Raw genomic sequence first — 26,480 nt, 5'->3', positions numbered from 1 at the left:
TAATCACAATAATTAGGGCTAGCGCTAAAAATACCCCTGACTCCTCCATTAAAAGAGACATTTGCATTTTGAGCAAAAGCCGCACTTTCTATTGTGTTTGACAGTTTTCTATTATTAGTTTGTTTATTTGAATTACTGTAATCCAACGTCTCTATGCCACTCCATCTCTGTATTAAGATATACTTAACCCTATGTGCTTACTGTATTCACAATAGGAATACATTATATACAATCATCTTAAGCAACAGTCAGGCTAGTGTACCATTTAAGAACAAGACTTTTAGCACTCTGTTGTAGCTTAATTTACTGCTGTTTGTCAGATTATTGCTTACATCACCTATAGATGGCGTTAGCAGTATGGACTCGGTTGCTAGTACTGCAGCTGCTGGGTGCTTTGCAGGGGACACCGCCGACGAGGAGGATGTAGATGGAACCTCACCAGACAGGTAAGTAATGTGAAATACCTACAGCATATTTGGAAGTGTCACTGTGAAACTGAACAAAATATGCTTCTGGTAATTAGTATCGGCAATAAATGGAGTCCTTAGTCACCAGTCTCCCAAGGTTAACTCTTGTCTTCTTTCTTAGTTATGAACCAGAAATCCTACTTGAACTTAACACAGCAGAACATGGTATGGCGGCTCGAAAAGTGTCTTCCAGGTCTGGTGGTTTAGGTGATGATTACTTGTGGCATCCAGCGGTGAGTAATGCCCCTAACCCTTTGCCTCCCCTAATACCTAACTGTAACCTCCCTTTAGTGCCTAGCCCTAACCCTACCTAACTGCAGCCTAACCCTAATCCTCTCCCTAGTGCCCAACCCTCTGCTTCTGCAGCCTAACCCTCTCCCTAGTGCCCAACTATCTGCTTCTGCAGCCTAACCCTAACCCTCTCCCTAGTGCCCTAACCCTCTTTTCCTGCAGCATAGTCCTAACCCTCTCCCTAGTGCCCAACCCTCTGCTTCTGCAGCCTAACCCTCTCCCTAGTGCCCAACTATCTGCTTCTGCAGCCTAGCCCTAACCCTCTCCCTAGTGCCCTAACCCTCCCTTCCTGCAGCATAGTCCTAACCCTCTCCATAGTGCCCAACCCTCTGCTTCTGCAGCTTAACCCTCTCCCTAGTGCCCAACCCTCTGCATCTGCAGCCTAACCCTAACCCTCTCCCTAGTGTACAACTCTCTGCTTCTGCAGCCTAGCCCGAACCCTCTCCCTAGTGCACTAACCCTCCCTTCCTGCAGCATAGTCCTAACCCTCTCCCTAGTGCCCAACCCTCTGCTTCTGCAGCCTAACCCTAACCCTCTCCCTAGTGTACAACCCTCTGCTTCTGCAGCCTAACCCTAACCCTCTGCCTAGTATACAACCCTCTGCTTCTGCAGCCTAGCCCTAACCTTCTCCCTAGTGCCTAACCCTCCCTTCCTGCAGCCTAGACCTAACCCTCTCCCTAGTGCCTAACCCTCCCTTCCTGCAGCCTAACCCTAACCCTCTTCCTAGTGCCCAACCCTCCCTTCCTGCAGCCTAACCCTAACCCTCTTCCTAATGCCCAACCCCCCCTTCCTGCAGCCTAACCCTCTCCCTAGTGCACAACCCTCAGCTTCGGCAGCCTAACTCTAACCCTCTCCCTAGTGCCCAACCCTCCCTTCCTGCAGCCTAACCCTCTCCCTAGTGCCCAACCCTCAGCTTCGGCAGCCTAACTCTAACCCTCTCCCTAGTGCCCAACCCTCCCTTCCTGCAGCCTAACCCTCTCCCTAGTGCCCAACCCTCTGCTACTGCAGCCTAACCCTCTCCCTAGTGCCCAACCCTCTGCTACTGCAGCCTAACCCTCTCCCTAGTGTCCAACCCTCTGCTACTGCAGCCTAACCCTCTCCCTAGTGTCCAACCCTCTGCCCTAACCCTCTCCCTAGTGCTTAACCCTCCCTTCCTGCAGCCTAGACCTAACCCTCTCCCTAGTGCTTAACCCTCCCTTCCTGCAGCCTAGACCTAACCCTCTCCCTAGTGTCCAACCCTCTGCTTCTGCAGCCTAGCCCTAACCCTCTCCCTAGTGCTTAACCCTCCCTTCCTGCAGGCTAACCCTAACCCTCTCCCTAGTGCCCAACCCGCTGCTTCTGCAGCCTAACCCTAATGTCAGAATTCTGCAGAAAGTGGGCATTTCACTCTGCAGAATATTAACCTAACTATAGACATTGTGATATCAGAATTATAACTGCCGGCACTGTGATTGTGAACATTGTGACTGCTATGAGGGAAGCTGATTAGTTTCAGCCGCTGTACTGCTGTGAAAGTTGTGCCTTTTCCACTGATCTGATTCATTATCTTGGAGACTGAAAACATTGTGGTCAGTAAATGGTAATGGGCTACAGTGCACAGATTTATTTTGGGGAGGGATATGTATCAGGTACATTCTAGAAAATGATATCTAGAAGCTGAAGCTGATTAGTAGTTATGGGCATCATTTCTACTTGTCCACTATAGATAAATACATCTTAGGGGTGGAACTGTCAGCGGTGCAGCCAGGGCATTGCGGCAGCGGCAATGAAGGGGCCCACAGTGGCATTATCAGCAGTACTAATAATGGGGGTGATTCCGAGTTGTTCGCTCGCTAGCAGATTTTAGCAGCATTGCACACGCTAGGCCGCCGCCTTCTGGGAGTGTATCTTAGCTTAGCAGAATAGCGAATGAAAGATTAGCAGAATTGCGAATAGAAAATTCTTAGCAGTTTCTGAGTAGCTCCAGACTTACTCACAGATTGCGATCAGCTCAGGTCATTTCGTTCCTGGTTTGACGTCACAAACACTCCCTGCATTCGGCCAGCCACTCCCCCATTTCTCCAGACACTCCCGCGTTTTTTCCTGGCACGCCTGCCTTTTTCCACACACTCCCAGAAAACGGCCAGTTTCCACCCAGAAACACCCACTTCCTGTCGACTCTGATCACTTCAACGATGAAAAATCTTTGTTCGGACGTGAGTAAATCTACTAAGTTTGGTGCTAAAATACTAACCGCATGCGCACTGCGTACCATGCGCATGCACATTTTTATAAGAGAAAAAAAGGCTGCGCTGAATTTCAGAAATATAATGTAAAGAGAGCCAACGTGTAAATTGTAAAATGAACGAATTTAAGAAAAAACTTTAAGATATCATAACATTAAAAACAATAAAGAATGAATGAATATTGCTCAGTCACTTGTCTCAAAGTATCAACACAATTCAAGGACTTATAACATGCTGCAGCTGTAGTGTGTAAAGCTGAAGTCCATGTTCCGTAGCTGGAAATGAATACTGCTGATTGTGCACAACAGTGAACAGAGGGTGCAATGATTAAGCTCCAATGGTAGATAGAATGTATGTGGCCAGTGAACATTCAGTAATTGATACCTCTCCGATGGGCTGGTCCGTTAACCGGGCGTCCCCGGTCGGGTGTCCTGCGTTGCCCACAAGTGCTGTGCAGCGGAGAGGAGATGGAATGCTGTATGCTGTCGGCTGGCTTAGGCGGCGTGAATGACAGCGGCCGCTGGGAACAAAAAGACAGTCAGGAGCGTAGCCGTCTGAAAGTACTGAGCTCTGCACCAGACGTGAGACACCTGAGCAAGGTGTGTAGAGAGGCGGGTCATGCGCATTTTTGCCTTAATCGCTCCGTTGCGAAAATCGGCAACGAGCGAACAACTCGGAATGACCCCCAATGACACTGACCAATCACAGAACACCGCAACCAGCCGCGGGCCATAATGAAAAAGTAGGAGGTGATCTGGCCGTAGGAGAGGAAGGGGCTCCCTCCCCTTCCTTCACCTCCTCCGCTCTGACACTGCTGTTGCCGGGGATCTGATGTCACGATCTTGTGACTGTGCCAGACGTGAAAATCTGTGGAAAAAGAAGCCTCTCTGCCTGGCCTGGCAGGGAGGCTTATCTCCAAAACCTGCTTGTTTGCTGTTCCAGCATCCTGCACAGGGGGACGTGCGCAACGAAGCCCCTAGCAGGCATGGTGGCTCGGTGCGCTCGCCAAAGGTTCTACTCCCACTCTATGGGTGTCGTGGACACCCACGAGTGGGAATAGCCCTAGCACAACTGCCGACATTCTGACGGCCAGGATCCCGTCATCAGTATTCTGACCGCCAGGATACCGACCACCGGGATCATAACTACATCCCGTGTATATCCCTGCCATACTACCACACTGTACACACATCGGGCCTAATTCAGATGTGGTTGGAGCTGCGCCATGCGCTGCAAAGTACCAAAAGTTTGCGCTCGCGCAGGACCCATTCTGTGCATGCCCAAACGAGGTCCTGTGACACGGGAAGCAGCAGACTGTCATTGATTGACAGCCTGGGCGGCAAGGAGGGGGTGGTTACGGCCTCCATTTGTGAAAACAGACGTGTGTCGCTGCCATTTAGGGGGATGGAAGAGGCCAGAGATCTCCATGGTTGCACAGAGAATTCCTGGCCTCTGCGATGGGCGGCTTGTGCAGCACTATGGGTGGCATAAGCAGGGCAATGGTGACCCGATGCCGCACCCCCGGATGCAGGTCGGATCAATACTGCAGCAGGAGGCATCTGCTTGTAATAGTCGCCTCCTGCTGCATCACCATACAATGCTATAACTGCTGCTTCCAAGGATACAGCAGTGATAGCACCTCCAACAAGGTCTACATAGCAATCTTGTCACTAGCATAAGAATCTATATGTGTATATTACATAGTATTGATTATAGTGAGTTCTTATACATTTTATGGACAGGATGTAATGGAGTCTGAGATTGCCGGGGGTTTTGCCTTGTAAGTGATTGCTCCTTTAAAAAAACGTCCAAGATCGCCCGGCATCCCACACCTCCTGCAATATGCTGGGTCAGGTTGCCATCGGGGGCGGGGACCATGGCGTCACTGGGGGCGGGGTAGAGGCGGCACTGGGAAATGAGATCATGTCCGCGCCTCCTCTCCCTATTCTGTGAACGGGTTCCGGGTCACATCGACCCAGGTCACACTGCACCTGACCCGGTTATAACCCGGGAATAACCCTTCTTTATTCCCGGGTTGAATTACCGGCTCAGGCGACCTGGGATTTCTGGAGTGACCCTTTCAGACCGCACAGCGACCCGCGGCAATATACCGTGTCGATACCGGGTTATTTGTGCGGTGTGAAAGGGTTTGAACTGAGCAACTTTCTGTGACTTTGCTAAACTCACCGTATGAAGTATTTTTTGTGCCTGAACGAGTTTGTATAGCTAACATATATTATTTATTGGATAAATATTGCATCTAAATTCTCTGAACTAGCACAATGCCCTGCAGGGAAAAAAAAACACATTATAGAATTTTCCAACAAAATATATGTTCCTGGTCATTTTATCCATAAATATGTTCATAGAGAGCTTTCCTACCATTCCCCTGATGTGGCAACTTAATGATCTTCTGCATCATTGCCTTTTCCACTCAAAAGAACATATACATCCTTCTAATAACAGTGAAATGCTGCTTGATTACACACTCGTTTAATAAAACATAAACCGTAGAAAAAGATTTCCTGTTTATGATGGTAAAAATGAAAATGGCCTCAGAAGAGCTAATTTCTTACATCTTTCCTAGTATAAGAGAGAATATCAGTGGCCTCGGGACATACATATTTATTTCTGAACCTTTCTGTGAAAACTGTTTATGTAAATAAAGTTATTATTGTGGAATAGATTGGGACTAGAGAGCATATCAGTTTTATGCCTTGCTGTCCTGTCGTATAAGGTATCTGAGTTTCCCACTGTTAACAACAAAAATAAGAATTTACTCACCGGTAATTCTATTTCTCGCAGTCCGTAGTGGATGCTGGGTACTCCGTAAGGACCATGGGGTATAGACGGGCTCCGCAGGAGACTGGGCACACTTAAAAGAAAGATTAGGTACTATATCTGGTGTGCACTGGCTCCTCCCTCTATGCCCCTCCTCCAGACCTCAGTTAGGGAAACTGTGCCCGGAAGAGCTGACATTACTAGGAAAGGATTTGGAATCCAGGGTAAGACTCATACCAGCCACACCAATCACACTGTACAACTCGTGATAACTATACCCAGTTAACAGTATGAACAATAACTGAGCCTCTCTCAACAGATGGCTCATACAATAACCCTTTAGTTAAGCAATAACTATATACATGTATTGCAGAGAGTCCGCACTTGGGACGGGCTCCCAGCATCCACTACGGACTACGAGAAATAGAATTACCGGTGAGTAAATTCTTATTTTCTCTGACGTCCTAGTGGATGCTGGGTACTCCGTAAGGACCATGGGGATTATACCAAAGCTCCTAAACGGGCAGGAGAGTGCGGATGACTCTGCAGCACCGAATGAGCAAACTCAAGGTCCTCCTCAGCCAGGGTATCAAACTTGTAGAATTTTGCAAAAGTGTTTGAACCCGACCAAGTAGCAGCTCGGCAAAGTTGTAAAGCCGAGACCCCTCTGGCAGCCGCCCAAGAAGAGCCCACCTTCCTCATGGAATGGGCTTTTACTGATTTAGGATGCGGCAGGCCAGCCGCAGAATGTGCAAGCTGAATGGTGCTACAGATCCAGCGAGCAATAGTCTGCTTTGAAGCAGGAGCACCCAGCTTGTTGGGTGCATGCAGGATAAATAGCGAGTCAGTTTTCTGACTCTAGCCGTCCTGGAAACATAAAGTTTCAGGGCCCGGACTACGTCCAGCAACTTGGAATCCTCCAAGTCCCTAGTAGCCGCAGGCACCACAATAGGTTGGTTCAAATGAAACGATGATACCACCTTAGGGAGAAATTGGGGACGAGTCCTCCATTCTGCCCTTTCCATATGGAAGATCAGATATGGGCTTTTACATGACAAAGCCGCCAATTCTGACACACACCTAGTCCAAGCTAAGGCCAAAAGCATGACCACTTTCCACGTGAGATATTTTAGCTCCAAGGTCTTAAGTGGCTCAAACCAGTGGGATTTTAGGAATCCAACACACGTTAAGATCCCAAGGTGCCACTGGAGGCACAAAAGGGGCTGAATATGCAGCACCCCTGTAACAACGTCCGAACTTCAGGCAGTGAAGCCAGTTCTTTTTGAGAGAAAAAGGGATTGGGCCGAAATCTTGGCCTTTATGGATCCTAATTTTAGGCCCATAGTCACTCCTGACTGTAGGAAGTGCAGGAATCGACCCCCCTGGAATTCCTCTGCAGGGCCTTCCCGGCCACACACCAAGCAACCTATTTTCGCCATATACAGTGAAAAAGTCTTGCTGTCACGTCTTACCTAGCCTTTATCAGCGTAGGAATAACTGCATCCGGAATGCCCTTTTCCGCTAGGATCCGGCGTTCAACCGCCATGCCGTCCAACGCAGCCGCGGTAAGTCTTGGATCAGACAGGGTCCCTGTTGCAACATGTCCTGACTGAGAGGCAGAGGCCATGGGTCCTCTGAGAGCATTTCTTGCAGTTCCGGGTACCGAGTCCTTCTTGGCCAATCCGGAGCAAAGAATATTGTTCACACTCCTCCGTTTATTACAATTCTCAGCCCTTGGGTCTGAGAGGAAGAGGAGGGAATATATAGACCGACTGGAACACCCACGGTGTTACTAGTGCGACCACAGCTATCGCCTGAGAGTCCCTTGACCCAGCGTAAAACCTATTTTATCTTTTTATTGAGGTGGGACGCCATGTAGTCCCCCTGAGGCAGTTTCCATCAATTTGCAAAACTGCGTGAAGACTCCCTGATGAAGTCACCACTTTCCCGGGTGGAGGTCGTGTCCACTCCCGGAATGAACACTGCTGACAGTGCGCTTACTTGATTCTCCGCCCAGCGAAGAATTCTGGTGGCTTCTACCCTCGCCACCCTGCTCCTTGTGCCGCCCTGGCGGTTTACATGAGCCCCTGCGGTCTGACTGGATCAGAACCGGTTGGTCGCGAAGCAGGAACTCCGCTTGACTTAGGGCGTTGTATTATTAGGGCGTTGTATTGTTGGAACCCTTAGTTCCAGGATATTGATGTGAAGGCAAGTCTGTTGGCTTGACCACAAACCTTGGAATTTTCTTCCCTGTGTAACTGCCCCCCACCCTCGGAGGCTTGCATCCGTGGTCACCAGGACCCAGTCCTGAATGCCGAATCTGCGGCCCTCGAGAAGGTGAGCACTCCGCAGCCACCACAGGAGAGACACCCTGGCCCTGGGGGATAGGGTGATTAACCGATGCATCTGAAGATGTGATCCGGACCACTTGTCCAGTAAGTTCCATTGTCCTTGCATGGAACCAGCCGAAGGAGATGGCCTCGTATGATGCCATCATCCTTCCCAGGACTCGAGTGCAGTGATGCACTGACACCTGTTTTGGTTTTCAATGGATTCCTGACCAGTGTCATGAGCTCCTGAGCTCTCTCTATCGGGAGATAAACCCTCTTCTGGTCTGTGTCTAGGATCATGCCTAGGCGAGGCAGATGAGCTGTAGGAACCAACTGCGACTTTGGAATATATAGAATCCAGTCGTGTTGCCGTTTCACTTCCAGAGAAGGTGATACGCTGTCCAGCAACTGCTCTCTTGATCTCGCTTTTATGAGGAGATCATCCAAGTATGTGATAATAATGACACCTTGCTTCCGCAGGAGCACCATCATATCCGCCATTACCTTGGTGAAATTGGTAATGACAATCCCGTACCGCAATTCTGAGGTACGCCTGAAGAGGTGGATAAATGGGGACACGAAGGTATGCATCCCTTATGTCCCGATTCATTTCAGGCATGCAATGACCGCTCTTAGCGATTCCATCTTGAACCTGAACCTTTTCAGGTATATGTTCAGGGATTTTAATTCAATATGGGTCTAACCGAACCGTCTGGTTTCGGGATTATAACATGGTCGAATAATAACACCCTCTTGTTGAAGGAGGGGACCCTTGACCACCACCTGTTGAAGATACAATTTACGAATTGCAGTTAACACTGGCTCCCTCTCTTGGGGGGAAGCCCGCCGGGTCCTCGGTGAGGGGGCATCTTCTCACAGTCCAGCCTGTATCCCTGCGATACAATTTCTATTGCCCAGGGATCTAACAGGGAGTGAACCCACTTGTGGCTGAACTTACAAAGGCGTGTCCCCACCGGGCCTAGCTCCGCCTGTGGAGCCCCAGCGACATGCGGTGGATTTTTGTAGAGGCCGGGGAGGACTTCTGTTCCTGGGGACTAGCTGTGTTGTACAGCTTCTTTCCTCTGCCCCCGGCTCTGACAAGAAAGGACGCACCTCAGACTTTCTTGTTTCTTTATTCGAAAAGCTGCATTTAATAATGTCGTGCTTTCCTAGGCTGTGCAGGAGTATAAGGCAAAATATCAGAATTACCAGCTATAACTGTGGAGACCAGGCCCGAGAACCTTTCTCCACACAATCCTCAGCCTTCCATATGCCTCTTAAGTCGGCATCATCTGTCCAATGTATATTCTACAGGACACGTCAAGCAGAAATCGACATAGCTTTTGTCTCTAGGACCCAGTATACTCATGTCCCTTTGGGCATGCTTTATAATTATATATCTATCACTTAAAACAGCATATTAAAATATTTATATGCATACTAGGGTCTCAATCTCTGCTGATAAGGTACCTGTCCACGCTGCCACAGCTCTATAAACCCATGCCGACACAATCGCCGGTCTGGGTAGTATACTAGAATGTGCACGCTATCTGCAGGATCCCTGAGAATAGCTAGTGCAAACAGGACACCCAAGGGGAAGATTCTCAACACATCCTGGCCCTAGTGGGGAAAGGATACAGCCTGAGAATTCTCTTGTGGGAAACTGCCGTCTCTTGTCTGGAGATTCCCGCTCTTTTTCCTCATGAGAGGAGGGAAATTTACCTCAGCATTCTTCCCCTTAACATGTGTACTCTCGTGTCAGGGACAGATGAGTCATCAGCGATATGCAAATCATCTTTTATTCCAACAATTATATATTGAATATCTTTTAGCCCTCTTGGCTGTAACTTTGCATTATCGTAGTCGACAGTGGAGTTAAACTCCGTGTCGATACTTTGTTATTTTGGATAGTGAACATAGAGAGACTCTGAAGGACTCTGTGACATAGGGACAGACCAGGGTAGATTTCCTTTCTGTTCCCTAACCTTTTGTGCAATAATTTTACCTCAGCGCTGAAAGGATCCCTACCTCTCTTTGATTACCTCGATGTGATGGCCACTGACGTCAGTGAGAGCAATTCTTAACATACAATATATTGAGTCTGACACCCAGTAGTTAAGATTCACTCTGCTTTATTGAATGTTTTAACATTGGTATAAAAAGAGAACACATAAGGGTGTAACTGATAAGTGTAACAGGGCTCATTGGCCTAGGGGTGGTGCCCTAGTGGGGTACGTAGGGGTGGTTAATACTTGACATAACATAATTGGATATAGCAGTTGCTAGGCAGATGTTATATACGTTGCATCAGATGGAACTTAACACAAGATCTTTTAGTAACACACAGAAGTAGAAAAAGCAGGTTTCATCTAGTATAGAGCTGACCTTGGATGCCAGACCCACACAAGCCTGGTATCTGTATGAGAGACAAAGGCATCTAACACAGGGCAGCACGCATCCATTGCAAACACATAAGAGTTCATAAAGCATGTTTTAACCCTTCAATCCCCTCTTAGAATCATGATTATTATATGACATGATTCTTGAGTGAGGCTCCTTTCTTGTTTCTCCAGTTCTTGAGATATTGGACATAATCGTCGGGTCCCTCACTATCAGAGGAGGTGACAGGACTGGTGGTTATGTCATAATACATCAGGGCCTTATCAATGCCTTTGGAGGTAAGTTTCTTTCCACAGGGAATTACACAATAAACTATAATGCCTAAAAGAATTAAAGTTATGAGTATAAATATGCTTATTTGCACAAGAGCCTGTTTCCAATTTTCAAACCACCCAAAATATTGGCTCCATGGGTTATCAATACCTGAATTTTTCTTAAGTTCTATGGATAAGGTTTCTAACTTGTTTATGGCTAAAGTAACCTTACCATTGGGACCAGTGTTGTCAGGAATATATGTACAACAGCCTTCCACCTTACTAATGTAAACACATGTACCGCCTTTTTCTGCTAGAATCATGTCAAGGGCCATTCTATTTTGAAATGTCATTTGGGAAGTGGCTTCTAGCTGTTCAGCTATACCTTTAAGAGCATCTTTGGTATCATTAACAAATCTTTGTTGATTATAATATATATAATTAATCCAGGCTACGTTTTTATTTACAGTTACTATAGGAAACAATGATTCAAAACCCGCAGCCACTTCATCTCTAGCTTTGAACTCATTTGGAACACCTCTTGGGACCCCTATAGTATCAATGTATACGTGGGGGTCAAAGCTACCTCCTGGGAGTGCTCTTTTCTTTCGATTAGCAGGAGTATTAGAGGGAGGAGTGGGGTCATCGGTGATCATTAGGAGTGGCATTATGACTTTGGCCAGGGCACACTCACCATACCATGGTGTGTCTAATTTACTTCTAAGTTTCATATCCCCACATATGTAATAAATGTCGCCTAATGATCTAGTTTGGTTGACTAAAACAGTTGTTCTTTTATTTGCACAATACCCTGGTGGGAAGGTTTTTAAATTTCTCCCTGTGGTGATGTTAGATGTATAACAGGTATAGTTTCCAGGATATATGGTTATGGTATTTCCTGGGTTGGGATTTTTTGACAATATGGGATATTCCCTTTTCCACATTTCGCACTGACTGTCATTTGTTTTGGTGTCATTAAAAAGGCTGAAAAAACAATTTTCCTGTTCTAGGGGTATATTAAGGGGCACTGTACCTAGGTGGGGCCTAGATTTGCCACAGACATAACAGTTACTTTTATTATGTTTGCTAGCACTATACTTCATCCATTCTAACCAGAAATTGATGTCAGAGAAACCAGTTTCAATAGCTAGGGTGTCTTTAAAGGTGGGATTGTTAACGGCCATCATATCCTTGAGGGTGGTTATATGAGGTTTCAAGAGGTTGGGGCGTGGTTTAGAGGGCTTGAGCTGGGCATACCTTTCATTGTTAGACATATCCTGTAACAAGAATGGTGTAAGGGATGGGTTTAAAAAAAAGGATTCACCTAGGACATAGGTGCCTGCATCAGTAGACTGGGGATGTTTTATGCTTAATATGAATTTACTATCACATCTGTTTTGTCTATGAAGGGTAAGACGGGTAAGCAGGGACTCACCATATTTGTCTTTACTTGAGAGAGCCTCTTTGGGCTGGTATCCATAACTATGGCCAGAATTCCATCCCACTGATCCCCAATACGCACATTTATTTCCCCAATATTTACTAGTAACACAAATATAGGCTTCAGTGGGGGTATTACGTGTACCATACTGATCACATTGCCAGGCATAATATTTGTTAAGACAGGGAGCAATGGTACAGAAATCTATTTTGTAGGTGGCAACCTCAGTATTGGAGGAGTTGTACCAAAATGTGTAGGTGCCGGATTTTTGTGTAATGTCTACTTCAGCTGTAGCTTGGCAAGTGAGGACCATTAGGATTATCAACATAGTCCCCAGGATAGAGGTAGGGGACAGGTTCCTCATCTTCCTCTGTTCTTCTGTCTTCGCTAGGTGGGAGGTCAGGGCTGTCTGCCCCCGTTCGTACCTCGCTGGAATCACTTGCTTCCCTCTCTAGGTCTGGTCTAGGAATCTTTTTCACTCGGGATGCATGGATCCAGGTGGGGCTTTCCTCTGTCAGGACTGCTGTTCTGGTTACTGCTACGACCTCTGTCTCTGGACCGTAGGTAAAGTCTCCTGGGCTCTTGTTCCTGGGGAGCACCTTCACCACGACTCTGTCTCCGACTTTAAAGGGGTGTGTAGGTTCCTGTGGATTCAAAGGGTTTTTACAAACAACCTCATGTTCAATTTCATTCAGTTTTATTATCAGGGACCTGACATACTCTTCTCTGATAAGTTCTAGATCTCCCTCCTGTATTACTAATGGTTTCTTAGCCCAAGGTGTAGGGAAGGGCCTACCCATTAATATTTCAAAGGGGGAGTAACCCAAAGTCTTTTGTGGTGTCATTCTAATTTCTGCCAAGATAATGGGAAGGACTTGCTTCCATTTGTGGAAGGTGCCTCCTGTGGCCTTCCTAAGCTTGTCTTTGAGGGTCCTATTCATGCGTTCTACGACCCCTGAACTCTGCGGGTGATACGGGATGTGGAACTTCCATTCCACCTGCAGGGCCTTTACCAAGGCCTGTGTAATTTTTGCTGTAAAGGCGGAGCCTTTATCACTATTGATTTGCAATGGGCACCCCCATCTGGGGATGATTTCCTGAGTTAGGATCCTAGCAACTGTCTTTGCATCCTCAGATTTAGTGGGGAATACCTCTGGCCATCGAGAGAACATGTCTACAATGACCAGGGCATATTCCTGTTTACCAGTACCTGGGATATGGGTGAAGTCAATTTGCAGGTGTGTAAAGGGTGTGGTGGGGTATTCAAGATGCTGATGTTTTGCCTTGTCAGGGTTGTTGGGGTTGTTTCGCAGGCAAGTGATGCATCTACTGACATACTGATCTACTAATGACTTGGCATCCGTGACATAGAAATCATTACGTAAGAGTAAGGTAGTTGTTGCCTTACTGTGGTGTCCTATGCCATGGTAGTGGGCAATAAACAAGGGTGCACTGGACTGGGGTATACAAGGTTTCCCCTCTTTGCAGATTAATCCTGTTTTAGGATTCTTCTGCAAAACTGGGTAAGTCCAGTCAGCTAGGTCGGCATTGGAGGCTGAGGCCTGTAACTGGGTGATCAGGTAATGGTTGTCGAGAGCTGGGGGGGTCATGATGGTCATGTGGGCCTGAGTGATGGGCTGTGAGGCTGCATGTTTGGCAGAAGAGTCAGCAAGGGCATTTCCAAGGGAGACTGCATCCTTCCCCCCCGTGTGTGCCCTGCAATGGAGGATTGCGATGTCAGAGGGTAGGGTTATGGCATGCAGAAGGTCAGAGATGAGTTGGGCATGTGATATGCCTTTTCCATCAGCTCCAAGGAACCCACGGCGTTGCCAAATGACCCCGTGGTCATGGACAACGCCATACGCGTATTTGGAGTCAGTGTAGATGGTGACTGGTTTATTCTGGTAAAGGTGACAAGCCCTTGTGAGAGCAATGAGCTCTGCAGCCTGTGCTGACTGGTAAGGAATGGGCTGTGCTTCCAAAATAATGTCAGGGAGAGTGACAATAGCATAACCCGCTTGGTACGTGGTGTCATTGGGTCTGCTACAGGAACCATCTACAAAAATGACATCCGCGTCGGGGACAGGGACAGGGGACATGTCCAGTCTGGGGGATGTTTCTGACTCAATGGAAGCTGAGCAGTCATGGGGTTCAGGAGGGTGGTCTTCAGGACCTTTGAGCCCCAGTAGAGCGTTGAGAATGGGTGCAGGACCTGAAGAGTTGGTGGCATACTTAATGGTGAGGGAGGGGTTGTTTAAAAGGAGAACCTCATATCCACTGAGGCGCTGAGCTGACATGTGTTGTGTGTGTAACCCTTTTAAAATGGTTAGAACATCATGAGTGGTGTGGAGTATTGTTGTGTGGCCTAGGGTGAGTGTGGTGGCCATTTCAGTTACCATTGCACAGGCTGCAAGTGCCCTGAGGCAAGCAGGCATACCTTGCACTGTGACAGGCATTACTTTGGAAAAAAATGCCACTGGGCGCAACTTTCCTCCATGAAACTGTGTGAGCACCCCCGCCATGGTTTTACAATTGTCCCTTGCAAACAAATGAAAAGGTAGTACATAGTTGGGGAGGCCAAGTGCCGGACTTTTCATTAACATACACTTTAAGCTTTCATATGCAGTTAACATTTCTTGTGACCATTGTACAATATTAGGTTTGTCTTTCAGTGTGGCTTGTCTCAAAATGTTATCATAATAGGAACAATCAGATATCCACTGTCTGCAGTAATTTACCATACCCAGAAAAGACAGCAGTTCTTTCTGGGTAGTTGGGGTGACCAGGCCCAATACAGACTGAATGCGCTGTGGACTGACTTTCCTTTCCCCCTGAGTGAGCACAAAACCTAAGTAATCCACATGCTTCTTACACCATTGCATTTTTGTTTTGGACACCTTGTGTCCACATTCACAGAGCCAGTTTAACAGTGATATACCATCCTCCCGGCAGGCCTCCTCAGTTTGACTACAGAGCAGCAGATCATCTGCATACTGTAGCAGGACTGAACCATGGTGAGGTTGCCAGGGCCCCAATGTGGCCTGGAGTACAATGCTATACACAACAGGTGCGTCAATGTAGCCCTGGGGTAAACGACACCAGGTGAGTTGCTTGCCCTCAAAAGAAAATGCAAAAAGTAACTGTGTCTGTGCATCCACTGGAATGCTAAAAAATGCATTTTTTAAATCAATCACAGAAAAAAATGCAGCATCTGCAGGGATAGCTGAAATGAGTGAGTTAATGTCAGGTACAATGGGTGCTATAGGCACAATGAGTTGGTTAATTGCCCTAAGGTCTTGTACAAACCTTACACTGCCATCTGACTTAGCAACTGGGTTGACTGGTGTGCAGTAAGGTGAGATTACGTGTCTGAGAATGCCTTGTTGGAGAAACTGTTGTATCATTGGTCTAAGACCTTCAATCTTCTCTTGTGACAAGGGGTATTGCTTTTGATAGACAGGTTGTGTGTCAGGTTTCAGGGTTGCTCTATATGGTGTGCAAGGAATGAGGCCAGTGTCATAGGGACCCTCCGACCATAGAGCAGGGTTTACTTTGTCAAAATCAGGTGTAATGTCTGTTGCTTCCCACACCGGTAGGTGTGGGGACTCGACCTCCAGGCCGCTGCTAGTGGGTGAAGGGAGAATGGAGATTTCGAGTTTGCTAAGAAGATCCCTTCCCAGAAGATTAATTGGACATTCAGGTATTACAGTGAAATTGTGTTTACCCATATACGTGCCTCCCGTGGTTCTGACACTAAGGGCATCTGTCAGGTAAGCATCTGTGGGTATCCCATTGATTCCCATTGAAGGAGCAGTCTTTACCAAATGACCATCGTACAGGTCGACACACAAAACACTAGTAGTTGCCCCGCTATCTACCAGGAAAGGGATTGCTCTCTTTCCTATAATCAAGGTTAGTAGCGGTGGGTCCTTCCAGTGTCTGGTGAGCTGGGCAAAGGCTGGGATACCCTCCTCCGGGCCCCGTCAGTGGGAGGGATCCTGCCAGTCAACCCGGAATCGGACATGATCCTGAAAGGGGTTGTTGTGTGACTGTCGGGGATGATCCCGGGAGGGAGCCGGAGCTTGGGGCTGTCGGTGGTTTTGTGAGGGACAAGGGCAATCCCTTGCCCAGTGATCGTCCCTTCCACAGTTGAAGCAGGAGGTTTGTTTCCTGCTGGCAGAGTCAGGGGGTTGGGGTGGCCTGGCTTGTGGGTTTTGATATCGGGCTTGTGGGTTTTGATATCGGGCTGGATTGCGGGGTGGGCCAGTAAAGTGCTGCTGGCGTCTATCTCCCCGGTTTCTCTGATTTTGGTAATTATGAGTTGGGGCATTCTGCAAGGGTTTTTTAACATCAAAGCATCCTGCAGCTTCCTTTTCATATAAATGTTTTTCAAACTCCTTAATGTCGTCAGAGGTCCAAGATGAGACACTCTGTTTGACAGGGACCATGAGAGATGGCAATAAGTTATTTACAAAGGTGGAAATAAGTAAATGGTCTGTTTCTACAAGGGTGAGACCTGCATCTTCAGACCAGCACTTTTTAAACCTCTTCCAAAACTCAGTGACAGTTTCAGTAGGTTTTTGCTTGCATGCTACAGCAATGGGAAGGGAGGCACGGGTCTTAAAGATTTCTTTCATATGTTCACCAATTTCCTTCCACATTTGCTTTACACCTTTCTCGGTATTGAGGGGGTAATCAGTGGCATTGTTTAGGACTGCAGGAGTGTTGATAGAGGGAATCTGTTTCCAATCCCACCCGTTGTAGTGGTCTATAACCCCATCTATGATCAGCTTCATATCTTCTTGAGTATAGCTGCGTCCTGTGCAAGCCTTTTTCAAGTAAGCTATGCAGCCGTCAGGTGCAACAGTGGGTTTGGGGCAGTTCTTAACAATTCTGTCCAAATCCTCTATTTCAATGGGTTTCTTTAACAACTGATCCCCTACTGTCATAAAGGGCAGGTGTGTAGCGACACCGCTGGCACCAGCACTGTTTTCAAGGAAACCAGTGCCGGATCGCGTTATGGAGGGGGTAAGAGGGTGGTTAATGACAACAGTTGAGTCAGCATTACGGCGGGAGGTGATTTGTTTGCTAGGAGTCTGGACTGTAGTTTCAAGCTGGGTTACATATATTTGATCATGGCCCGAGCGGCCACCACCTTCAATAGGAATGTCAGAGTCGCCACCCACAATAGCTGCGTCAGGGGCACTAGGGGCGGGGGTGGTTATGCCTGTGTGGAGGGTACTGTCAGGGGGGGCTGTTCCCCCTTCAGAGCCTCCTGAGCCTCCTTCCCCTCCTCCTCCTCCCCCTCCCCCTTGCATCGGCATTCGTGACAAAGCAACTGCAGCTAAAAGATCTGTGTCTTTTAAGGAGGGATATAGGGGAGTGTAGGGCGGGGGAGAAGAGTTTTTTAGAAACTTGTTGCTTCTAAATTCCTCAGCTTTATGTAGTCTGGAAGTTACAGTTTTTATTCTACGCTGTTTCTGCTTGATATTCTTGTCATACCAATGAGGTGCTATCGTGAGCCATTGCTCTCCTCCAGCACGCATATATGTCATGTCCCATTGTGGGTCATGATCATACCACGGCCAAGCTTCCTTGTCTTCCAGACAAAGACCTTTGACCATGTCCATATAAAATGGATAATTAATACCATCACGGGGGAATGGACTGGGGCTGCCAACTTTCTCTGTCCATCCTGCTAAGTTATCCACCCAAGGGTTAACTAAATAATAATCTGTGGTGGAGTTACGAGCAACATACTCCTTACATGTCTCCCCTGGTAAAGGTGGAGGATAAATGACTGTCTTACTCTGACCCCCTCCCATAGTAAAAATGCAATCTACACCAGCTTTCTATGCAATATCACAACAAAAATGCAGTTTACAAAAAAAACCTTCTATGCAATTTCACAACAAAAAAAAACTTTCTATGAAATTTTCACAACAAAAAAAAATGCAATTTACAAAAACTTTCTATGCATGCATTAGCTAACACCAGTTAATTAGTCATTGACAATATCACAATATTATCTGTATAATGAGAACATGAAATCTTTTGACGGGTACGCTTACCTTCGTACAAGATGTCAGAAAAATACAGCGTTTTAAACAGGAAGCAAGAAAAGTGTTTGAGTAAAGATATCTGGCAGACGAAAACTTACCAGCCGTCTGAACCAAATATAAGAACTTATCTCACTACAACATACAAGAATATATATATAGACGATCAGATCGAGGTATAATCTACGTTATGTATAGACCCCAGGTCTATATATTTTTTTAAGTATCCCAGATACTAACGTCTTTGGAGAATTGCGCTTGGACTCCTGGTCCTTTCTCAGACGTATCTTTAAGTCCCAGACATTAAAGATTCTATGGTATCCCTGATACCTGTTTTATGCTTTTACATAAAACTTCGTAATATTAAGTCCCGGACTTAAATATTACCTTGTCACGTGTTCCCGGAACACTGACACGGATTCAGCTTCAGTGTATGACCGCAATCCTGTATGGCAAAGACAGACAATAAATTCTCTATTTTTACCATTCAGGGACGATCACTGAATTCCGGACATAGAGCCCCCAGCTGAAAGGATCCCTACCTCTCTTTGATTACCTCGATGTGATGGCCACTGACGTCAGTGAGAGCAATTCTTAACATACAATATATTGAGTCTGACACCCAGTAGTTAAGATTCACTCTGCTTTATTGAATGTTTTAACATTGGTATAAAAAGAGAACACATAAGGGTGTAACTGATAAGTGTAACAGGGCTCATTGGCCTAGGGGTGGTGCCCTAGTGGGGTACGTAGGGGTGGTTAATACTTGACATAACATAATTGGATATAGCAGTTGCTAGGCAGATGTTATATACGTTGCATCAGATGGAACTTAACACAAGATCTTTTAGTAACACACAGAAGTAGAAAAAGCAGGTTTCATCTAGTATAGAGCTGACCTTGGATGCCAGACCCACACAAGCCTGGTATCTGTATGAGAGACAAAGGCATCTAACACAGGGCAGCACGCATCCATTGCAAACACATAAGAGTTCATAAAGCATGTTTTAACCCTTCAAGCACTTACACATATCCAAACAGGTGTCGGCGTTGTTGACGGAGACACCCTCCAACACACTTATCCGCTCTATCACCTCCTTAGAGGAGCCTTTTACCTCAGACATGTCGACACACGCGTACCGACACACCACACACACAGGGGATGCTCTATTTGAAGACAGTTCCCCCACCAGGCCCTTTGGAGAGACAGAGAGAGAGTATGCCAGCACACACCACAGCGCTATATAATACAGGGATGTACACTATACTGAGTGATTTTTCCCCTATAGCAGCTTATATACACAGTTTTGCGCCTAAATTTATGTGCCCCCCCCCCCCTCTCTTTTTTACCCTTGGTGTACCAGGATACTGCAGGGGAGAGCCTGGGGAGCTTCCTTCCAGCTGAGCTGTGAAGAGAAAATGGCGCCGGTGTGCTGAGGAAGAAGGCCCGGCCCCCTCAGCGGCGGGCTTCTGTCCTTTTATGTACTTTATTGGTGGGGGTTAATGCACATATACAGTTTATCAGACTATATTATGTGCTTTTCGCCAAGTAAGGTAATCTAATTGCTGCCCAGGGTGCCCCCCCCCAGCGCCCTGCACCCATCAGTAACCGGAGTGCGTGGTGTGCTAAGGGAGCAAAGGCGCACAGCTGCAGTGCTGTGCGCTACCTTAATGAAGACCGGAGTCTTCAGCCGCCGATTTTCAACTTCTCTTCGTTCTTCTGGCTCTGCAAGGGGGACGGCGGCGCGGCTCCGGGACCGGACGACCGAGGACTGGGCCTGTGTTCGATCCCTCTGGAGCTAATGGTGTCCAGTAGCCTTAGAACCCCAAGCTAGCTGCAAGCAGGTAGGTTCGCTTCTCTCCCCTCAGTCCCACGTAGCAGTGAGTCTGTTGCCAGCAGATCTCACTGAAAATAAAAAACCTAACAAATACTTTCTTTTCTAGGAAGCTCAGGAGAGCCCCTAGGGTGCATCCAGCTCTGGGCGGGCACAGATACTAACTGAGGTCTGGAGGAGGGGCATAGAGGGAGGAGCCAGTGCACACCAGATATAGTACCTAATCTTTCTTTTAAGAGTGCCCAGTCTCCTGCGGAGCCCGTCTATACCCCATGGTCCTTACGGAGTACCCAGCATCCACTAGGACGTCAGAGAAATATACAGTAGTTAAAGGAGAATCGCAACATCCGGTCAAAAGTGTAGCAGATAAACCGCTGGGTTGGGGCTGAAATGTCGGCGATTGGGATGTCGGCGGTTTGGATGCCGGCAGTCAAAATACTGACTGCTGTATTCCGATTGTTAGAATCCAACAATTATAACTAACCCTCTCTAACCCCCTAACCCTCCTCGATGGTGCCTAACCCTAATCTCCATTCCCACAGCCCAAACTCAACCTTTCCCCGTCCCCCTGCAGCCTAACCCTAAGCCTCCTTGGGAGTGCCTAACCTCCTCTCTCCACAGCCTAAACCTAGCCCTCACCCCCACACACACCCTTCCAGCAGCCTAACCCTCCCCCTACAGCCTAAACCTAACGCCCACCCCCCACGGCTTACCTCTCCGGCAGCCTGGAAGTCTGTCGATCGGGATCCTGGCTGTCGTGGTGCTGGTGCCAGCATTGTAATCCTATTTGGGATGCCGGTGCCAGCATTCTGATCAGTGTTGGGATTCCGGTGTCAGAATTTTGACAGCCGGGATAACAACTGTCGGGATCCTGACCGGATCCCTAACCACCAGCTCCTTTCCGGGCCGTCTCAACAGCATTGTAGGCATTGGGCAAAGCAATGCACTGGGCCAAAACCCACCCATTCACTGGAACTACTAAAAAAAAAAAAATTGGTCCCGCACTGTGGCCCTCATTCCGAGTTGTTCGCTCGCTAGCTGCTTTTAGCAGCATTGCAAACGCTAGGCCGCCGCCCTGTGGGAGTGTATCTTAGCTTAGCAGAATAGCGAACGAAAGATTAGCAGAACTGCTACTAAATATTTTCTTGCAGTTTCTGAGTAGCTCCAGACCTACTCCTAGATTGCGATCAGCTCGGTCCGTTTAGTTCCTGGTTTGACGTCACAAACACACCCTGCGTTCGGCCAGCCACACCCCCGTTTCTCCAGACACTCCCGCGTTTTTCCCTGACACGCCTGCGTTTTTTAGCACACTACCGGAAAACGCTCAGTTATCACCCAGAAACGCCCCTTTCCTGTCAATCATTCACCGATCAGCAGTGCGACTGAAAAGCGCCGCACGAACACCAGCAAATCTACTAAGTTTTGTGTAAAATAACTTAGCGCATGTGCTCTGCGTACCATGCGCATGCGCATTTACCAACAAATCGCAGCATAGCGAAAATCGGCAACGAGCGAACAACTCGGAATGACCACCAGTGTCCACATGCTTCCTCCCATACAGTGAATGGCTGTCAGCACTCTGATTAGTGGATAGCTCCAGCCATCCACTAATCAGCATGCTGACAACCATTCACTAATCAGCATGCTGACAGCCATTCACTGTCTGGCTGCAGGCTGGTAGAGAATTTTGCTTCACCGCTCTGATTGTGTGACTACCACCCACCCCTGCTCTAAGGCTCCTAGAATTGTGGGGCCCTGGGCAGCTGCCCAGTGTGCCTATACATTAAGATGGCCCTGGCTCCTTTGCTACCTCTTGCCTTAAGTATGAATGTCTGACCCAATCCTCTGCCCTGAAGAAATTGAGCAGACACAATGAAGGGTTTAGTTTGGAGCCGGATGAAGAGAGACCCTTGTTTTTGTTGGACCTGAACCCTTGCCCCAGTCATCACAAAGAGATGGATGAAGTTGTACAAATTCCCAGCAAATACTATTACAAGGGGCCAATTGTGTTGACGTGATGATGGTGACAGGAGACACGTTTGATATAGTGCTCTGTTTTGCACAAGTTGGTCCCTAGGTTGAAAGGAATTCCATAAGTGGGTAGTGGCATGGGAGAAGTCTTGTAGAAAAGTGAGAGGTGTTTGCCAGATATGGGGCGCAGTTCACAGGTAGACTTAGAAGAGTATTTTGGGATGAGATGTATGAAGGGGTCTTGTTGTTGAAGGCTTTGTAAGTAAGGGGTTGATGTATCAAGCGATGAAAAGTGTGGAGAAGTGGACCAGTGGAGAAGATGCCCATATCAACAAATGAGCTTCTACCTATCATTTCATAGAATGCACAATCTGCACCCCTATATTCTACAATAGGGTATAAACTTTTAACTGTGCACTTTGACATGAAAAACCGAAAGAAAATGCCTCTTTTGTCCATTTCGTAGAAATAACCTTCAAACAGCTGATGGGATGATACTCCGTTACAACAAAAGCCTATATGTGGAGTTGTGTGCCCCTTTCAGATTGAAGGTCTTGCTCAGCTGTGTCTCCAAGTCATGAGGTCATTCATACTGCACTTCTGGGACACAACATAATGGAGGCTTGAAGCCTAGAGCCAGGAGCTTGTACCAAGAGGCAAGTCTGCTGTAATTTGCAGAGAGGCTTACCTGTTGTCAGCTGGATGGGTGTGGTTCGTTGGGTTGACAGTCATTAGGTTGACCACTATTGGTCGACAGTGACTAGGTCGATACCTGAAAAAGGTCGACACGGCCATTAGGATAAGGTCAACATGACAAAAGGTTGACATGACTTTTTAAAAATTTTTGGGTGTCCTTTTTTTCGTAAAGTGACCGGGAACCCCAACTAGTGCACCATGTCCCCTCGCATGGCTCGCTTCACTCGCCATGTTTCAGGCAAGGTGCCTCCGCTACCGCTGCATTCGGCAGGTTACTATTCCCAATCGTAGTCCACGTGGATTGTAAAGTATGAATAAGTTCAAAAAAATTAGAAAAAAAGGGTGTGTGGCCTAGCTGCTCAAGGAACAAGGCATGTGTGAGCGGAGCTCTGCAGCTTACCACCTTTTTAACTTCTCTCATCTGCCAGCCACCACTCCTGTCCGCTCCTGTACCCTCTCCCCTGCCTCAGCATACTGTGGGATACACCTCTTGAGCGCTGCGGAAACTGGGAGCTGTCACTGATGCTCCCATGGTTTGCGGCCTAGCTGCTGTCCAGAAGCCGGGCCTCGATTTTGGAGCTTCCCCGGGCCGGACTTCCAGAACCGGGAAACCTCCCGCAGCGCGGCCCGGGCTTACTGCACACACCTCCAGTGGGACCCCTGGCACTCCCCTGAGACCGTGGGTCACAGGAACCGCTGGGCCCTTCACATAGCAGCTGAGTGTTAGGGATAGCAGGCAGCCATTTTGGATCCTGGCACAGCCTGCAGCCCTGCAACATTTAGACTCAGAGACCCGGACTTAGGCAGGACCTGGACTGAGGCTCTCTACCCTGAGTTACCGTTCACCACTCATTCTCATTACCTCACTCTGCTGGGAATATTACAATATTACACTGTGCTGCATGATTTATCCTACAGTCTATATCCTTGGTATATGTTGATAAAGCTAACTATTTATCTTATAACATTCACTATAAATGGGTAAGAGACTCAGTACGCAATTGGCGTGTGGGGTACCGTAAGGGTACGCACTTAGCGTAGCATACGCTCGGCCGTGATCGAGACGCACATGCGACACGCTCGCTCACAGCTTAATGCGTGGTGTCGAGCACGCTATAGGCGGCCGACTACCGTAATGCTACGCTACCAGCGTAGCGGACGCTCGAGTCCACGAGGAGAACACGAGCGGCGCAGACGCTCACGGGATGACAATCAGTAAACCTTGAATGTAACACACAGAAAGGATACTCTTATACTGTAAACCTTGTACTGAAATACTGTAGCGATGTAACGCTGCTTAACCTTGTTAATGCTAAAGCTGCTTGAGCGTTTGAGACGCTCCTATTACCCTCTGCAATATAATAAACACACGATACCTTGCTAAGGTTCCAACACCTTTACTAACAAGCTTTTAGTTATATCGAAAAGGGGAAACAGTTTACAAGTCATACACTACAAGCTAACATATCATTCTAACAGAATATCTAGACAGAAATATACAATAGCGTCACAATCCTATACTATAACAGAGAGAGAGAGAGAGTATGGCCAATACAAACAGAGAACAAGTTGGTTACAGAGAATAACTTACACACACTGGGAACGATCGCTGCGCAGCTTCTGGTACCAGCTCCAAGTTAGTCAAGATGAAAACCGTTTGTGGAGAGTGAGAGAGCTGCCCAGGCTGGCTGATCTTATATACACTGCGTACAGTACACTACAAAGGGACCTATAATCTCATTGTTCATTGGACACAGGAATGTCTCCTCGCATCATAACAAAAGGTCATAGGTTAGTTTGAACAGGTGGGCTGTGACTATATCAAACTGCTCAGGTGGGAGGGAATCTGAAGATTCCCGCCGCATGGGTAATGAATCGCAAATATAGTAAATGTCCAGAAAATACTAATGGCCATAACTATACGCAGGAGCGATTAATCTTTACCTAACCAGCACCGGATTGTTTCTAATAAAATGTTCTTTAGTTAGGTACCAGACACAGCTGCTCAAACCCTGTCTGACCCTTCGTACCATGCAAAGAGGAATTCCTCTGTCCAGCGACCATTTACATTAAACAAACTTACAGTCATTATTAAGGGGAACATTATCTATAAAACATACTATTTGGTTTTATTATTTAACGATTGAGTCGCCCGCTAGACGCACACGAACTCTACCGTAAATGCACATACCACGCGCTCGAGCGCATGCCCGAGGAGGCGCCATCACGCAGCTGCGAGTATCCGTACGCACGGGAGAGAATGTGCACGTGCAGCAGGCACGCGCATGGGGTGGATATATGGCAACGTGTAGCATGATATTTGACAGTCCACCCTTTGGCAGTCATTAATAACTGCCACTTCCTAAAACAGTTCAAAAAAGAAAAATATATGTCATAATGTAAATACCATTTTATGATTGGGTAAAGGGAGAAGAGGAGCAGGTGGGAAAAAGGTATGACCTAGTGAGATAGTAGAAGCATGTGTGTATGAATCCATGTTTGAGGGGTCATGTATCATTGTGCCGTACGTGTTTTAAATCAAGCTTCGAGGTATTGCGAAGTATACATTTGAATTCCTTCTTATCCCGTATCAAGGGTCTGTGGATGGGCTGTCAAACTTTACCGAGCTCTTTTCGGCTTTTAGTTGTAACAAAATGGGGGAGCACATTTTAGTTGATGATACATGAATGGGGGGATATGTGAGTGCTGATATCTGTGCCTATATTCCCTATTGACTATGTGTGTCATTACCTGAAGGTTGTAGAAATGAAGATAAGAAGCAATTATGGTAAATGCAGTCATAAACTATGTGAGTTTAATATACATTTGCAGATTGAGGTCTTGTCTTGTGTCTTGTCTCGATGTACATGTTGACTGTAGTCTCCTGATGCTTTTGCTATAAATGACGGCAAAAGTTTTTCCATTGTCCAGAAAGTTAGTCACTAAAATATTTGGGCTATCGTAAAAGTTAAAGTCACTAGGGAAAATGGGGCTTGTAGCATAGTTCATCAATGGTCTGTATAAAAGAGGTTGTCAAATTCTTCTTCCAAGCGGATGTCTTTGTACCTTGGAGGAAAACAAAGGAGAAACGGGTGAAAGAAACAGACCGTGGAATCACATTGTCATCACAACATTGTCTCTATCGTTGGGTCATACATCAAATTAGTTGTTGTTAGTACAGTGTCCTCGCTCCTCAGACTCATCACCCGGGTACTACCTTTACACCTCGTTAAAACCCGAACGCATCTAAATATCAGGCCAACCAATATGACGACTCCCAGAATACACAAAAGAAATTTCCCTACATCCATAATAATACCTTGGGCCCATTCTCCTAAGCCCGAGAACCAATTTCGTGGGTTCAACCATGACACCCAACTGGTCAGCTCATTACCCACAGCAGCGAGTGTGAGATTGTGTTTCCTTCGAAACTCCCACTTTAATTGTAAAATGTCATCCATCTTTTGGTCTATGACCTCGGCTGGGTCCTCCATGCTGTTTGTAATGTACGTGCAGCACTTTATTCCATATTGAGTTGCTAGGGTAACACAATACCCGCCTGTCACAGCTGTGAGGTAATTGAGAATCATCCTATGCTGAACCAGTTCTGTTTTGTAGGCTTGTAACTCTTTCCCAGTGTACCTTAATGTGTCGTCATACATTTCGGTGATATTGTCTAATAAATTTGCAAGCGCAGATATATATTTGTAATTTATCACTCCTCTGGCGG

The 26,480-nt window shown here is 47.0% G+C and overlaps 1 long non-coding RNA gene across 1 annotated transcript in view; it reads left to right on the top strand.

Moving 5' to 3' along the window:
• Window positions 1-348: 348 nt before the first annotated feature.
• Window positions 349-26,480, top strand: part of LOC134957089 (uncharacterized) — a 63,437-nt gene continuing 37,305 nt past the window's right edge. Inside the window, exons 1-2 of the long non-coding RNA XR_010186451.1 lie at window positions 349-446; window positions 589-700. This is a non-coding gene — a long non-coding RNA (uncharacterized LOC134957089). The remainder of the gene's footprint in view (window positions 447-588; window positions 701-26,480) is intronic.

The sequence above is a fragment of the Pseudophryne corroboree genome, chromosome 9, assembly GCF_028390025.1.
Source record: "Pseudophryne corroboree isolate aPseCor3 chromosome 9, aPseCor3.hap2, whole genome shotgun sequence".
In the NCBI taxonomy this organism is placed as follows: domain Eukaryota; kingdom Metazoa; phylum Chordata; class Amphibia; order Anura; family Myobatrachidae; genus Pseudophryne; species Pseudophryne corroboree.
The sequence above is the reverse complement of the archived record's forward strand: the minus strand, read 5'-3'. Positions and strand labels throughout refer to the sequence as shown.